Source organism: Corvus moneduloides, chromosome 6 (genome assembly GCF_009650955.1).
Source record: "Corvus moneduloides isolate bCorMon1 chromosome 6, bCorMon1.pri, whole genome shotgun sequence".
Taxonomy (NCBI): domain Eukaryota; kingdom Metazoa; phylum Chordata; class Aves; order Passeriformes; family Corvidae; genus Corvus; species Corvus moneduloides.
Genome location: NC_045481.1, coordinates 46,005,039 through 46,021,830, shown reverse-complemented (window position 1 = coordinate 46,021,830; position 16,792 = coordinate 46,005,039). Strand labels below are relative to the sequence as shown.

General features: G+C 41.8%; 1 protein-coding gene across 5 annotated transcripts in view; it reads right to left on the bottom strand.

Moving 5' to 3' along the window:
• TSPAN4 (tetraspanin 4) overlaps positions 1–16,792 on the bottom strand; it is a 429,626-nt gene that overhangs the window by 107,743 nt on the left and 305,091 nt on the right. The gene's annotated exons all lie outside the window — the stretch shown is intronic.

Here is a 16,792-nt window from a genome sequence, read left to right as displayed (position 1 = left end):
ATGTCAACATTGTCCTGCATCTTATCTCTACTGCCTTACAGTAGAAAGAAAAGTATCTCCCTTGTGGACAGAATTACATCTTCTCAGCCTGACAGTAAAAGACATCACTGTGCTGCATTGAGTAAATTACACCAAATTGAACTAGACAAGAGATGTATCCTGACATATGAAAAAAGGCAGCCACATCTTTAGACTTTGTTCAAAAACATTTGCCTTACATCACAGTAGGAACACACAGAAAGGAGACAGAAAATTCAACAGGATGTCAGCTAGGAACAATGATTTGGATCTTCTGCGTTGCACTGGACCTGCTACTAGATAATAGCTGTCCAAAAACTACTTCAGCCCAAAGATATGCAGTCTTATTTGTCTGGGGTTTAAAATTTTAATTTTATTTTGACATGTCTTTACCATTTTGCTGCTGATTTCTTTTCCACCAGGTCTGGTCATTCTCTGTGGCCCGGTCTGAAGCCCACTGAAGTCTGTCTCATGATACTAGAAGGCTCTGTTAATCAGTGAGATGCAGAGGGGAGCAAACAGCCCATGCAATGTAATACATAGAAACATTTTACTAAACTGTCCATGCACAAAATACAGAACAAAAAAATCTAGCAACCTGTTTCATATACTCTATGAAACTATATGAAACCTCTTCAACTATACTAAAGTCAATTCTTCTCAATTTCTATTGTTAATATCAGATAATTCTTGTTCTTCATAAAGATTTGATAATAAAACAAATAATTTACCAGAAAAAAACCAAACATTATGAAAAATAAGCATTTTAAATTGAGAGAAACCACACCCAGCAAGATTTCAGAAACAGCTGACTACCTCTCTGGTCTCAGCCTCTATTTTTCTACCCTCCTCACTCTTGTACAATAAGATTTAAAGGTGCATTTGGCATTAACTGCTCCTTCAGGTCTTATCTGCAGATGAAAATCTGCTCTTGAGACAAATATTACCAGTGTTTAATTCACTATTGAGGAAAAGCATCCACGTATTTTGTGACTCTTCGGAAGTGTGTGGATAAGGCCTCTCATTTCCAACAGCTCAAGTTAAAAACAGTAACTGCACGGTCTTCTCTACATCTATAAAAATACTTGTCTTGTACAAGCACAGAAAATAATGTCCTTCCCTCTCCTCACTAATCCCATACCAGGAGAAAAATAGAGAAAAAAATTTTAAGAGTGCTTACACATTCAATCAAAATTAATAAGTAGGCTCCATATGACAAGGAACATTAATGTCAGGGGCCATTCTGTCTAAATATTCTTGTTCTAATAAAATCATGCTTGATTTAATAAGCATTGCTTTAGTACAAAGGACTGTGAGGGGTCAGCCAAGCACACTCCTAAGCAAAGTACAAATGGTCTGGATAAACGAGATTAAAGTTTACTCTTAAAGCAAGCAAAAGAACTAAGACACCATCACTGTCCAACTTGATTCAATCTTTCATCAAATACAAAGGACTTCATCTCAGGCACAGGGCATTTTTTAGCACTTCAATAAGTTTTTTGATTATTTAAAAAGATTCAGGGTTTTCAGTCTGGTTACAACAGCAGTTGTTGCAATGACCAGAAGTTTCAATTAATCTGTTTTCTTAATAATCCCATCCCTTTCTAGCATAGCACACTGGGCCTGGTACTCATCCCTACCACATTATTGAAACTGATGTGGAAAAAAAGAAGAGGGAGTAATTAAAATTTATGTAAAATACCATAATGGAAGAAGGAAAAAACCACATGCTTCCCTTTTGCTTTTCCTCCCCTAATACAGAATTTGAAATTTGCCTGATTGCTTTGTTTTAGACCCTCATCACTGATGACTCTGGCTCTGCACAGATCTGGCAATAATGCTGTGAATTAGCAGTCTATGCCTGTACCAAACTGGAGCTGAGAGGTGGGGTGCAGAGACATCAAATAAAGCTCTTCTGGGATATTTTCAACAACACAGTATTGTGGCAGCAAGGAAAACTTGTGTGTAATTTAGTAGACTGACGTACCAAGGAAATATTTTTGGGGACAAATTGTAATACTCTTTCTTCAAACTCCAGCCACGGCCAATCCAATTCTCTAGGACCTGTGATGAGGTGTTTGTGTGCTTGTGGCTATGTCAACTGTTCCCAAACTATGGTACATAAACAGGAATCAGGATTACCATCTTTTCCTCTCGAGAAGACTGAATATTGCCTGAACAACTCCTAACCATCTCCCTCTGCACAGGGCCTGATATGGAGTCAAAAACTATTTGCAGTCACTGCTGCTGTCACTGCCACATGGTAGCCCATAATCTCTGCTTTTGGTATCCCAGCAAGCACAGTATGCAAAACCCCAGGCTATATTGTTAGTACAGAGAGATGCAATAAGAGGATATCAAAGATTATGAAAGGATATTTCAGCAGCAGCTCCTGACCCTTGAAAGGCAGACCTGGGTTTGAGGAGAAGGCTGGTTATGGTGCCTGGGATGAACAGCAGGATGGAGACAGCTATTGCATGCTGAAGTAGCTGCCCAGGAAAATGTGATACAGAAAAAAGAGTGTACTGTGATGGGGCATAGACAAGGTCTGAATAGGCAAAGTCCCAGAATTTACAGATAAAGCAGCTGATTCCCCTGCTGCTCTGAAAGGAGTCTTTGTTTCTTCTCCCAGCATCAGGAGAAGTCCATAGCTGTATAAAATAGGATGTCAGTGTCCTCTGGAAGCTCACTTGCCCAGATTCTTACTCATCTATGATTAACCAGTTTAGCAGCAGCAAGCCAATGCCTGTATTCTGCAACAAGGGGTTTACAAGACAACTGATTGTGAATTATCATCCAATGATCCTAAGCAGACCTAACCCTTCTGTAAGAGAGCAGGGATTTTATACTCTCTTGGTTTGCCAAGGACATTGCACCAAGATCAATAGCAAAGACTGCACTCTTCACAACACAAATCAAATCTTTTGTAGTCCTTGGCCCCAGGATGACAAAATTTGCAGATTTGCAACTCCCTTCCCATAAATGCAATCAAACCCAAGAATGTGTAGCCCTGGTATCTGAAAAGCTATTCTTTGTAGTAGTTCCACTGTGGAAAATCCGTATCTGCAGGAAAAATGAAACAAAACGAAAAAAGTACCATTACCCCACTCCCACCAGAACTGCTGTGGAAAAATGTCCAAGAGCATATACTTGCAATACAACTGAATGCATAATGTCAGGTAATAACCTCTCCAGTTGTGAGTTATTTATATGTAAAGTTGCCACAGTAAAGCACAACATTGTTTCTGCTCTATTTCAGCATTCACCAGCTAATGCAGAGGTGACAGCATCAGAGCAAATCCCTGAAAAGAGCAGGACTGAGGGAAGCAAAGTTCTTATCAGTTGATGCTTTGACAAAAGCCCTTGCCTCAGCCAAAACACAAGTGAACCAGGGCTGAATTATGACACCGTGTACAAGTTCTTTGAAATTAAATGGTTCTGCCACAAATATTTGGTTGGTCAGATGATTTCAGGCTTTGAAGGGGCATTGTTATATAAGAACATAACAGTCTATCAATTTTAGGAAAAGGAGAGGTATTATAGGACAAAACAGAAAGAATAATACAAACCCCGTGGGCTGAAAGTTTTCAGGGAACACTGGGTTACAACATATTCATGTCCTTTGGAAACATTCTATTCAACTAGGAAACCCCTCTAAGCAGTACCTGTTAGCACTGATAAAGGGAAATGTATTCACTATCCTTTAAAATAAAAAAGGCCATTTGTTTTACCCTTCTTGAATGCTTTTTCTGTATTGTCATTACAGTGAGAAACACAGCTTTCCTACTGTAGAGCTGCTCACTATTGTCAGTATCTTTTCAAGGGAAGAGGGAACTGATACAAAAATACAGTGAAAACACAGTAAACTCCATCTCAGGCTCCTATAGAGTTATTAGGCACACACTGATATGAAATAACACTAAATGGGAGTGCTTTATAAAAGGTAATGTAATAGTAGCAGAATAAATATAGGAACTGTTTATTATCAAATCTGCTTTTTCTTCTCTCCTACTAAAGAAATACTGCACTGTCTCTCTCTTCCAAATGAAATTGCCACCACAGAATTTCCCTTTTTAAAAGGATTTTTCCCAATCAAGCTTTTCTGAGGGGTGTCCTTGAAATGTTGCAGAGGCAAACAACTGCAGCACTAAAATGATCACTTGGCAGCTTGCTGATATTTGCTGAATCTCTCTCTTTGAGCCAGCTCCTGCTTTGTTTTCTTCTCCCTCTTACAGTGATCTCATGCAGCATAGGTATCTCAGAGGCTGACATGAAACTGCAGTTCCATTTGTTTCCCTCAAGACAAAGAGAGGTTTTTGCTTGAGATAAATACTGCACCCAGCTTAACTCCACTGCAGCTCAGTTGTGAAAGCAAGTGCACTTGCATATCAGAGGGTTAGGAAACTCCATCTCTGTTTCACACTAGAGCGAAGTCTAGGATTGAAATGTTCCAGAAATCTGAAGTTCTCCTCTCTCATTTGCACTGCGCAAGCTCTGACAGTGTAAAGTGAGAAGGGCAAATCACTCGTATTCCTTAAAAGAAATATGCACAGAAGATTTTGCTTCATTTCCTTTACAGTAGCTATGGTTAGGCCTTACAGAAAACTGATGCACTCTTATTGCTTACAGGTATTTATCAGGAAATGGTTTTGTCCCCGAAAAGATGTTAATACGATTATGCTGTTTACCTATTCCCTGAATTTACACTGAGCTTAAAACAACAACAACAAAAAATCTCCTTGACTCTTTGCAATTCAATTGTAAGCAGTAACTGACCAAGCCAAAACATTGCCGGAAAATCTGTCTATCAAATATCATCGATTTATCTACTTGCCTGGTTCCATCCTCCTACTGCACAACAGAAAATACAGCTTCACTTTTCGGAAACCAGCCAGCCTCCATGGCACGTACTAGTCCTAACCATGTACTCCTAGACCTTCCAGATACATAGGCTGCAAAGAGAATGAGGAACCCACATCAGTGTCTTACTCTGGTTTTCACCAGTGGAGCTTTCAGGACCATCAGGCCCATTTCTTTGTGTTTCCACTGTCAAAGAGGCAATGCAGACACTAAAACAGAAATAGTCCTGAGGCATGTTCTGAATACATGACAGTGTATGTGGCACAGTACACAAGTTTTATTTGCCCTTCTTAAGGATGACATACATAACTTGGTGTGGATATAAAACTTGAGCCAATAAAACTTGTGGGCATAAACTTTTGCTAATAAAAACCTTCTATGCTATATCAAATACTTTCTCTTTCTCTAATTATATAGAAATACAGCAATGATGAGCAGGTAGATTCAGACATTAGGCTAGGCCAGTATGAGATGTTTCTAACTGCGGTACATCACAAGATATAAACCTATCCAAATCTGCCTGGCAGTAATTTAGGAAGGCTTAAAACTTATCATGGCCAACAGATCTATGATTATCACAGAGGAGTTATTGCCTGCTGTGTAATTAGTCTGTTCTCACTGAGCTAGCCCATGGCTTACAGGCATTTTGCAGTGCTGTAAAACACCCTGGAGAAGGATGACTGCTGCAGATGGAAAAGCGCTCTCCATTGCAACAGGCCATGAGAGCTCCGTTAGCCCTCTGTGCCTAATGCCTTCAGAGCTGAAGAACCTGCTTTACATCCTGCTGCCTCCACTTGGTGTTTTATGTGCACAGCTGGCTAATGACCATGTTGTATTATGTATAAAACCATTTACTGTGATATGCTTGTGCTGTTAGTATGCTGTAGAGTATTTTTGCTTTGTTTAAGGGGCAACTCTGGGAAACATTAATGCTGGATGGTACAAAAACAAGGGTAATTTCAGTTCACACTGCAAGAAGAAACCCACAAAGTGGCCAAACATTTCCATCTGCTCAGTGAACAAAGAGACTTTCGTGCCTCAATTTATGCCTTCTGCTGTCAGCAGTGAGTAAGGAATCTTCTTTGCATTTGTAAGGGGCCATGTTGCAGAATTGCTGCTTAGCAGTGCTTCCCTTCGGTGGCCTCCATGCTCCTTGTCCCTCAGTCTGTGCATGACGCTTTGAGGCTGTTTTGACTTGTTGTAGCCCCTTTGCAACTTGCCCCAGAGAAGGTGCTGCTCTGCTGCACCAAAAGAAAGCAGTGGTCAGAAGGCATGAATTAGGTTCTGAGAGTCTGGTGTCGACCATTTCACTCTATTCTCAGACCAACAACTTAACACACACTTCTTGGAAGTGTAAAACAGCAAGAAAACCTTTGTTTCAGCCTGTCCTACACAATTTATCTCTGGAATCTCCATGTCCTAAGAGGATGTCTGCTCTGGATAAAAGCAATTGTGTACAGAATGTAACGTAGGCCTGTTACCTTCTCACTACAACTTCTAATTACATCCAACCTTTTTCCCCATTATTTTACTGGTTTTGTACTTTCACTGATGTATCTCTAGAGTGCCTCACAGAGCCCGTTAGAGACTTCAAAGTACTGAAAAGCACCAAAAAGGCACCTTAGAGAAGGCTCCTAGTGACATTACTCCTTAAGATTAAAAACAAAAAAAAGGTTGGTACTGAAGGCGTGTGGGTCGGCCAGAACACAGATGCAATGCAGTTTTCTTGCTCAAGGTTAACTTCTGAGTGGGAGATCCACACATTACACTGTTAGGACCAAGCAACATAGAATGAACTGCACTGGGTAAAATTTCCTGGCTATTTCCTTGCCTTCCCCTCAACCATATTCTTTCTCAGCAGGATTGTTTTCCAGGATAACAGGAGTAATGGAGGAACTCTAGCTCCCTGGAGTGGCCAATCTGCTACATCACTGATACCAGAAAGATGACTCAGCCCACCTCACTGTTTTCTATGTCCAGAGCATGTCTGAACTTTGCCTCAGCTGCTGCTGAGGGATACTGGAACTTGCACCACAGTATGGAAACACACCGCACTGGGTGACTAACATCAAGGCTTAGTTTATGTGAAATGCTTAAGTCCCTTACTTACATCAGAGATGCCCAGGTACTGTCAGATGCCCAGGTACTCTCTACCAACCTTCTCATCCCTTGCTATCCTGCATCCTCAATGCCATTTGCAGAACTGACAAGGTCAATGACTGACTGCAATAATCACAGGATGTTTAAGGCTTGAATGGACCTTAAACATCATTCAGTTCCAACCCCCCTGCCATCAGCAGGGACACTTCCCACTAGACCAGGTTGCTCAATGTCTTATCCAACCTGGACTTGAACACTGCCAAGGATGGGGCACCCACAACCTCCCTGGGCAACCTGTTCAGTGCCTCATCACGCTTACCTAGCCTAAATTTCCCCTCTTTCAGTTTGAACCCATTAGTTCTTGTCCTGTTCCTGATAAAGAATCCCTCTCCAGCTTCCTTGCAGGCCCCTTCAGATACCAGAACGTTGCTGTGAGGTCTCCACAGAACCTTCTCTTCTCCAGGCTGAACAGCCCCCAACTTCCTCAGCCTGAGCACTGCAATGTGCTGCACATGAAGGCCATTCAACAATTTCAGTTCATTCAGAGGGGAGCCACCTGTGAATGTTTTTACAGAGATAGATAGATAGATAGATAGACAGACAGACAGATACACAGAGAGGGAGAGGGAGATAGACCTTCAGGTCCCTGGACTTGCTCTGCCTTTCAGATAATTACCCTCTGCTTGGATTAATTTGTTCCATATTTTTTTCTATTGGCTTGGGCTGCTGATAGATCCACTTTGTTCTTGAAAAATATAAAGGTGATATTCCCCTGCTATAGTCCTGCAGAAGCAGGAGTGGGTTTACAGACTAGAATCCCAGAGAATGCAGTGGGAGATACAGCACACTGCAGCCTGAATCACTGGTTTACAGGTCTGCCACAAAAGTGACTTTCTCAGGAAGCTGCAAACAGAGAAAGAATGTCTGGCTTGTGTTAATCCTTATCTGGGGAAGACAGGCTTAAATGAGTTTGTTTACAACAGTGTTCAAGTTTGCTAAAGCATTTTAGTAAGTAGGTAAAAAGAAGAGGTTGTCAAAAATCTAGTTTTCCTTTGATGGAAGAAGGAGGAGAAAATCTAAATTAAAATAGGTATGTTTTCATACACAGAATATAACACAGTGTGAAGAGTTGTGGTATTTTTCTATGAAGAACATTCACAGAAGCAGGCTACACTTTATCATGTTACTCTGCCTCTGAGGATAGGGGAAGCATAATTTTTTTTGGTGGTGTGAGCAGTTTCTCCATGGAGTTTCCTCACTCACTGATCCTAACCTATGTAAGAATCACTCTGAGTGTGCACCCATAATCAGGACACAAACAGCATTAATCGGCAAAACAAGTAACAGATAACAGGTAAGATCTAGAGGGTGGATACAGCATTTGGTTTTGAGGTATGTTTTGTATCTCTCATTACACTTATACACACTGCGTGCTTGCATGTACTTTTAGGCTGTGACAATTCATCCCTAAAGAAATGAAGATCAATGCTTGAGTTAGAAGTAAACTCCATTGCTAGATTTTTTCAGGAAACTCTAAAGCCATTGTTCTTTGTAATATTTTAGTTATTGTAATGTTCTGGTGATGCAGATTGATTTTCTTGGCTCTGTATTTTACTATCTCACCCATGTGAAAGTGGACATTGCTCGTACATTGATTAATGAATTGAAAGTTTCTCTAGTTACACTGCTGTTTAACCAAGCACTTCTCCTTATTCCCTACAGATGATCCCCAAAGATCCCCTCAGTAATTCACAAACGGTGTTGCTACACTGACATTGCCCTCACTGGGCTCTTTCCTCTCTCTTCCACCAGTCCTTAAGAAATGCCAATTGTAAGGTCTATACAAAAGCTAGAATCCAGACTAGGTCTGACTTCTGCAGGACACCAGACTGAAGCAAAAGCTCTCTAAAAACAATATTGAGGCTCTACTAAGTGCTAGAGTAAGTAACTGACAAAACACAAAACTGTTCATTCCAGTATTTTGAGATTTTTCCCTTTATGTTAAATGGCAACATAAAGACAATCACATAAAATTTATGGGGCAGTTACCAGCCATTTGGTTTTCCATGTACATATTGTGGATTCAGAATGGTTTTGACAGCAATGGCTGTTACTGCTTGAGGGACACCCCAAGTACCGGGATTATGGTACTCTGTAATGCCCAATGCATTGGCACAAGTGTCTCACTGCACAAGTGAGACACCTTTTCTACCACACATGAAATATTTTATACAGCCACAGCTGGAAAAGTTACTTTATATTCCACTATAAGTATGAAGAAAACATCACTTGGAGAATCTTTTAAGATAAAGATGCATGAGCTGAAGCAAGCATTTTGAAAGAGGCAGCTGTAAATTGTAACTTACTTGGCTGGTACACAAACACTTGAACTTCCTGCAAGCTATTTGCAAGAGCAGATTAGAACTAAGGGAAGGGCAGGGAGTCTATAAAATACATCAATGTTATGGCAGACATTGTTCTGTGAGTCCCTGAAGACACTTTCATCTCATATGAGCTGTATTACTTTGTTGTACTTAACATAATACTGCACTGGAGAGTTTTCTCAAGTAAAGAACATTTGTGATTTAGGATGCTTGTGTTGGGTTGACCCTGAGTTGATGGACAGTCTTTAAGACCAATTACGCTTCTCACAATTTACATATTTAAACCGCACAGAAAGGCGGGACTTCCCCTTTTTGGTCGGAGCTCGCCTGCTGGAAGGTGGGGGGGCTCCGAGCCTCCCGGCCCCGCCGGGCCGGGCCGGGGCCACTGCCCCTTTCCCCCTTTCTCAGCACCACGGCACGGACCCTGGGTCGCTGGGGGGGACTGTCCCAGAGCCGCAGGCAGCTCAAACCAGCCATGGACTGCCACAGCTAAACCCATCCAGCGCGGCTTCTGGGGACAGGCGGGTCCCTCTCCTCTCCATGCGGAGCCGGCGGAGCCAGCGGGAGCCGGCAGAGCCTCCTGTCTGCAGCCAGCACACTCCGTGCTGAACTGAAGAGGACACCGTGCAGCCAGCAGCACAGAGGGAGCGAGGCTTTCCCCACCGTAAAGCCCGAACAAGAACACCCTTCAACATGGCGGCTTCAGAGTCAGAGAGAAAGGGAAGTGAGTCCCGTGGGACGGAGCTGAGCATGGCGACGGGAGAAAAGAGGGCGGTGCCGCGATTCTGGCGCGCAGCTTAAAAGAAACCTTCTTGCATGCCGTGGTGAGAAACTGTAATACCACAAACTGTTTGTCTCTTTAATCCAATGAAGGAACATGGGGGGATGGAGTATCCTCGTGTGCCTATGAAGTTTGTGAAGAGTGCCTATGCCAGGCTATATAGAAGTAGTAAGAGGCTGTTAGAGACTTGTGGCGAAGAAAAGCCTCTGTGTGCAGGCCAAAATAACTTATCCTTAAAAAGATGAATAACCCCATGTGATGGCCCATGTTTTGTAGTATGAAAGAACTGTGAAATTCTTCATGGGAGAGATGTTCTACACACAGCAGACTGTTTGTTTCCGGGCGGGTGTGCTGTTGGTGGCAGTTTGGGAACCACGTGCAACTGAAGGAAAACCTTTTCTTCCTTAAGCATAAGAGAAAGACTTTTCAAGAACTGCAACACTGACTAACATCCCATGTTCTGTTATCCCTTGTGTGAGCTGGATAAAAGGAGAGAAGTGCTGGAAAGGGGGGGGGGGGATTTACTTTAATTTTGTTTTGTTGTTTTCTCTTTACTTTTAATTCTGTTAGTAATAAAGCTCTTTCATTGTACTGCAACTGTTTAAGGTTTGTGCCTGCTTTGCTTTTCTCCTAATTCTTATCTCACAGAAGAAAAATAAGTAAATAATGGATATTTTGAATCAAAACCACTACAATGCTCCATAAGTAGAACTTTGTGCAAACAAGGAACTAGGTCAGGTCATCAGATTCAGGCTGGATGACATGCTTAATGCACTGATTGTCCTATTCTTTTCAAATTAAATATTTATTTAACTGAAGGATGATAGGGATTTGCTTTTCTTTGATCTTATTTGGAACATAGCAAATGCATACAGTGAAGACACAATGACAGGACGCCAGAGTAAATTACTGTACCCTGAAACATTAAAACATGCCCTTAAAATATGAGTTTTCCAAGGCAACCAGATCTTACCCTCTCCTCTGCACATTTCATTTACATAGGATAGCTAGCATTTATTTTCAGCAAAACATTCTGTGCTAACATCAAGTCAGCTATAGTGTAACGTGTGTACATATATATGTATGCTCAGTATACCTTCACTCTAGACAAATTCAGTTGGGCTGAGATCCACTGCAGCTGGCACACAAGCTAAGTAATAAGAAGCCTGATCAGGTATCTGCCAACTACACAACATTATTTCTGTGAAGTATAAAACACTCTCAGCACAACAGGCAGATGTTCAAAGTTAACTCTTGAATTACAGTCCTGGGCAGGTGACGAGCTAATTTTATGGTGGTTTATCTTCAGTACACCATTTCACTGAATTCAATAAAGCTGTGGACAGCTATTTCAATACATATTAACTTAAATGACTGAGGTTCATCTAATCTTTGACTTTGCTGTATTGAGAACCAAGAGTGTGAACCAGTAGATAGCAAGTTAAATTTACAATAGTTTCAGCAGGGACTGAAAAAAAAGGTTTGGGATAGGAAGTTCAGGTATGAATTCTGATACGGTCTTTTCTCCTTTGACCCACACCCTATTTACATACTGCTGGCAGCTTCCCTTCTCCATCAGTGACCCAGAAAATTATAAAAACAGGTCACACATACAGAAATGCTGGAGGAACTAACAGTTTAGAAAAGAGATGACTCATGGGGAAGATGATCACAATCTATAAATATCTTCAAGGCAATAACATAAATGTATAAATGAAAGAAGGGAATTGTCCTATCTCAGAAGTTGGTAGGTAAGTTGGCAGTATAAGGAAAAGAATAACTGGTAAGTGAATAGTGTCTCCGGGGATGCTGGCTAGGAACCATTACTGTAAATATTCAAGAACAGGTAAAATCTATACCAGTGGGTTACATGCATTGAGAAGACCTGCAAGACTCCTGGAGCTTGATTAGATGCTTCCAATTGTTGGTGCTGTTTTTGCTATCCATGACATTATGGTAAGCCCTAGAGAGAGAAAAGATGACACTCACCAAGGTAAATGTGGCTGCTTAAATTACAATTATGTGTAAGCAGGCGTTTCATTGACTCAGCACCTGACATCTCCTTACTATCTGCGATAGCTTCTATGACATGCTAATGTAGAAGGTACTACACGCCACTGATATAAATTCATAGTTTCTAATTATACCATTAGTAACACTGAACCTGTCTGCTGCTAATCTTGTTGATATAAATAGTATTATTAATTCCATCAGGCGTCAGCAGTGATGTTGAATGACACAGTGTACAGTCATCTCCCTGAATGACTCATTAGGCTCACAGAGAAGGACCTTCTTCCACAGCCACACCTGGCCTGCCTCAGGCAGTAATAGCTGAGATGTCTTCACTTCCCATCAAACAAATAGCCGGTGAAGTGCAGTGGCATATTTTTATTAAATTTGAAAAACAAACCAGAAAACCCTCCAGCACATCAGAGCTAGAACTGCAATGCCAGACAATAACAGGCTGCCTGCTGCACTTCAGGTTCCTCTGCAGTGCACATGCACTGGGATGCACTGCAAAAAAAACATATTTCCATAGGAATTATAGCTCATTTTGTGACTCTATAGTTACTTGGTAGTTCTTCTCAACTTCCACATTCACTTCACTGCACCACATCTTGTTTCTGTACACCCATAAACCCTAAACAATTGCATTACACTTTCAGGCCTTAATTTTTTACACTAGCTAGCACCAGAAAAATTTTTTTTTGCCTCAATATTCCTAAAACATTTGGCATTATTACAATCTTTTTCTGGCAGACATGAAACTAAAGCTAGCCATGAGTAAAGCCGAAGCAGCTAAAACTCTACATTTAAGGAATAAACTTGAGCCCCCGGGAGTGTGTTATTTCCTAAGTACTTACCATTTTTATGGCACCCCACACATGCAGAGCACACATCCAAGCCTCATGCCTGCAGCAGGAATGCTCAGCATTTATGCAAATCTGGCCTAACACACATCCTACCATCTACGTGCATAATTAGGAATGTGCAGCCTGTGCTCGCAGTATTTTGGCACTGCACATTTGACATCCACTGCCTGTCAGCAACCCCTGGCCACGTTCACTGCATAGCTTCCAAACTACATAAGGGCTCTACCAAGATCAGACTCAATCCCTGCAGAGTCCTACAACTGTCTGATGTATGAGGAACAAAACAGAATGTCAGCACCTGATTCAAGACTCTGGCACAGTGCATGAGCAGAGAGAGGGTGAGTTAAGACTGCAAAGGCAATGAATCAGAATTCCTGTGTCTACTACACAGGTGGGTTTCACCTATCGACTTCTTCTATGATTGACACTTTTGAGAAAGTGAAGTAAGCATATTTTCCTAGGTAATAATGTAAGAAACATCCTCAATAGAGTCACAAAAGTATTATCATACAGCTTCCTACAATTCTTTAGAAACCCACAAGCATTGGGTGGCATGGTAAAACACACATGAGGATGTGGGGGTTTGGAAAAACCCAAACATGCCTCCTGTTCCCTATGTAAAAATTCGGAGATAAGTATGATCTAACTCAGCCAGCTAGTGCTTTACACTACACCTGTGACCATTCTATCTCACTGTAACATAATGAGCACATCAAAAATTTCTTAGCACAGAATTTTTGTGCTTGGCGTTTATATTAAATCTGGCAAACTACGTCTCTGCTTCATCACGGATTCCACCTGTGTGTCATCAATGCATAAATGATGCTTACAGTTTTGGGTAAGTCAATTTGAGCAGTGATTAGTTTTCCTATCTGTTAAACCTTTAAATATTTGATTTGCAAATGAGTTTGACTTTTTATACCAACTATTTCCCCATTATTTCCTCTGTTTTTTGAAAAGGTACATGTATATCCTGGAAGATAGCCTTACCAAGCATCATGCAAGTGCAGTTTCTCTTTATTGACTTATGATGTGTGTTGCATTGTTTTTCTATCCTTTAATCTCTACATTTGTCACGGAAGAAGCACAGAACAACCAGCTAAGCTTCACCTAAGCCAGCTGCTAAGGAGCCCCGCTCTAGGCATAGAGAAAAGCAGACAGCTCTTCAAGCCTCACTCTTAGTTCAGCACAGGCTGCCTTCCTGGGCCAGGAGCTTTGCCCAGACTGCAGAGAATCTTGAGTTGCTGCTAACCTAAATAAATGGTCACCATTCAACATGACCTTGAGGAACATTGTGCATATGGGAACAACAAATACAACCATACCTGCATCAGGAGAGACTCTCTACAGGAAGAGTAACTAAGAAAACAACTTGCTGGTTTTAACAGATAATTACTTGTGAGAACAGCAAACTTATAAAAAGGGTAACTTCAGCCCTAACAAGACCCAGGGAAGCAATTCCTGGCTCTGTGTGTGCAGCACTGGAAAGAACATTATTAGACTGGAGTGTGCAGTTCTGGCCTATACATAACAGTGTGGCTGTGGCCATCATAAAGCAAGTGCAAAGGAGGATCACAGAAGTGTCCCAGGAACTGACGAAGCCATCCTGACAATGCAAGGGCTAAGGAAGTTTTGATGAATTTAGTGTACTGAAGAGTAAACCTGGAGCTGATGTGAACAATTTGAAACACTGTTTTTTCACAGAAAAGACACGTAGCCTTTCTAACCTGCTGACAGTAGCATAGCAAGACTCACTGACTGAAAGCTAACGTGAGACAGATTTAATCTCAAGGAAAAATTTCTTAGGGAAAGTATAAGTAAGTATCAAAACTGGTTACCAGAGGAGGTAATAGACTTGCCTGGACCTGAAGACTTTAAAACATGTATTTTAATGCCACTTCCAGAAGAGATTTTATAGTCTAGACAGCTGGGAAAGAAGAAAGAAACTGGCCTAAATGTTCCAGGAGAACTCTCCTGACCTTGACTCTCCCAAATTTACTCCACGTCCTGATCTTGTATTTCTCTATTTGCAGCATGGGTAAAGTCAAAACTCACTGCACAGCTTTAGATGCTCTGTGGAGGGAATCAGGAAAGGTTTTTCCATCTATGCATGCTTGACAAGCCACGTTGTGGCTTTCCCTTGGCTGATATTTCTTGCTAGTCTGAGGCATCAGAGCAGCTGCAGCTGGAGCTGTGGGCACTGTATGGAGAGCCACTGCTGTGCTCTGCAGCAGAGTCCTTTTACTCCTGTAGAGGGCTGGCTGGTGAGCACTACTACTTGGATGCTCAGGAGCATGCAGATCATTTAATGTGGTATTGAAAAGGAATTTTCCAAGGGCCTGAGGGGATTTTTTTTTTGCCTGTGTCTTGCACAATAGCTTGCCTGTTAGAATCATATGGACGTATTTTAATTATTACAATTCTCATCTCTACAGCTTGCTGCCAGGAGCACAGTCTAATGTCCTAAGAAAAGGACTCCTCAGTCTGCCTGGGCTTTGGGCTTAATATAAGGAACCTTGATTGAGCATCTGAGTACAAGACAATTTACCATGATATTTATTACATCATTTTTTTCTTTAGTGCTCCTGATCATGAAAAAACGCTCAATTTACTATACAGACAGCATAAAAAACAGACAACAGATGGGACTGAATAGAACCACTGTTTCACAATTCAACTTATCCACATCCTTACGAGTACTTTATTTGTTCTCTGTATTAACAAAGTGAGCAGAAAGAGCAAGGAGCAGTTACTCAGCAGTTACAGGGAGCAGGAGATCTGATATACCAATCATACAAGCCCAGGATATATATCTGCTTCTGTGGGCTGACAGTCCCTTTTCTCTCCTAAGTAACACTCACAGTCTGTAGTCTAAAACCCTGTGACCTTTCTGGTCTACCTGCAGGACTGTTCACACTGTCTGGCTTTATGCATGCAAGAAAGCTGTCTTGTAATCATGTATATCCACCATTATTAACTCCTGTCTGCCCATTTAAAATCATCTCACAATAATTACCCTCTGTGTGTGTGCACATGTGTATGTTTGTGCCTGTGCCTACACGTGTACCCATGAACTTCAGGCTCTTGGCGACAGCATTATCATTCACACCAAGCCAAACCATCAGCTCAAAGCTGTCATGGATGGGTCAAGTGCAGCCAAAACCAGGCAGTACAAATTAGAAGTCCTATTTTTAATTTTTGTTCAGGATCTCGGTGCCTCTTTCACACACACTTCCTAGAGCTGTTGCGCTGTCGTGATGTGAGTTCTTGGGACCAGCACTGTTCAACATCTTTGTCAGCAACATGGGCAGTGGGACTGAGGGCACCCTCAGCAAGTGTGCAGACAACACCAAGCTGTGAAGTGCAGTCAACACACTGGAGGGAAGAAATGCCATCCACAGGGGCCTGGACAGGCTGGAGACATGGGCCCGAGAGAATTTTCTGAAGATCAACAAGGCCAAGTACAAGGTCCTGCACTTGGGCTGGGGTAATCCCAAGCACAAATACAGTCTGGGCAGAGAATGGATTGAGAGCAATCCTGAGGAGAACTGGGGATGCTGGAGGATGAGAAGCTCAACATGACCTGGCAATACACACTTGCAGCCCAGAAAGCCAATTGCATCCCAGACTGCATCAAGAGAAGCATAGTCAGCAGGGGGAGAGAGGTTGATTCTCCCCCCTCTACTCCACTCTGGTGAGACCCTACCTGTAGTACTACAGCCAGCTCTGGAGCCCTCAGCACAGGAAAGACAGAGACCTGTTTGAGTGGGTCAAGA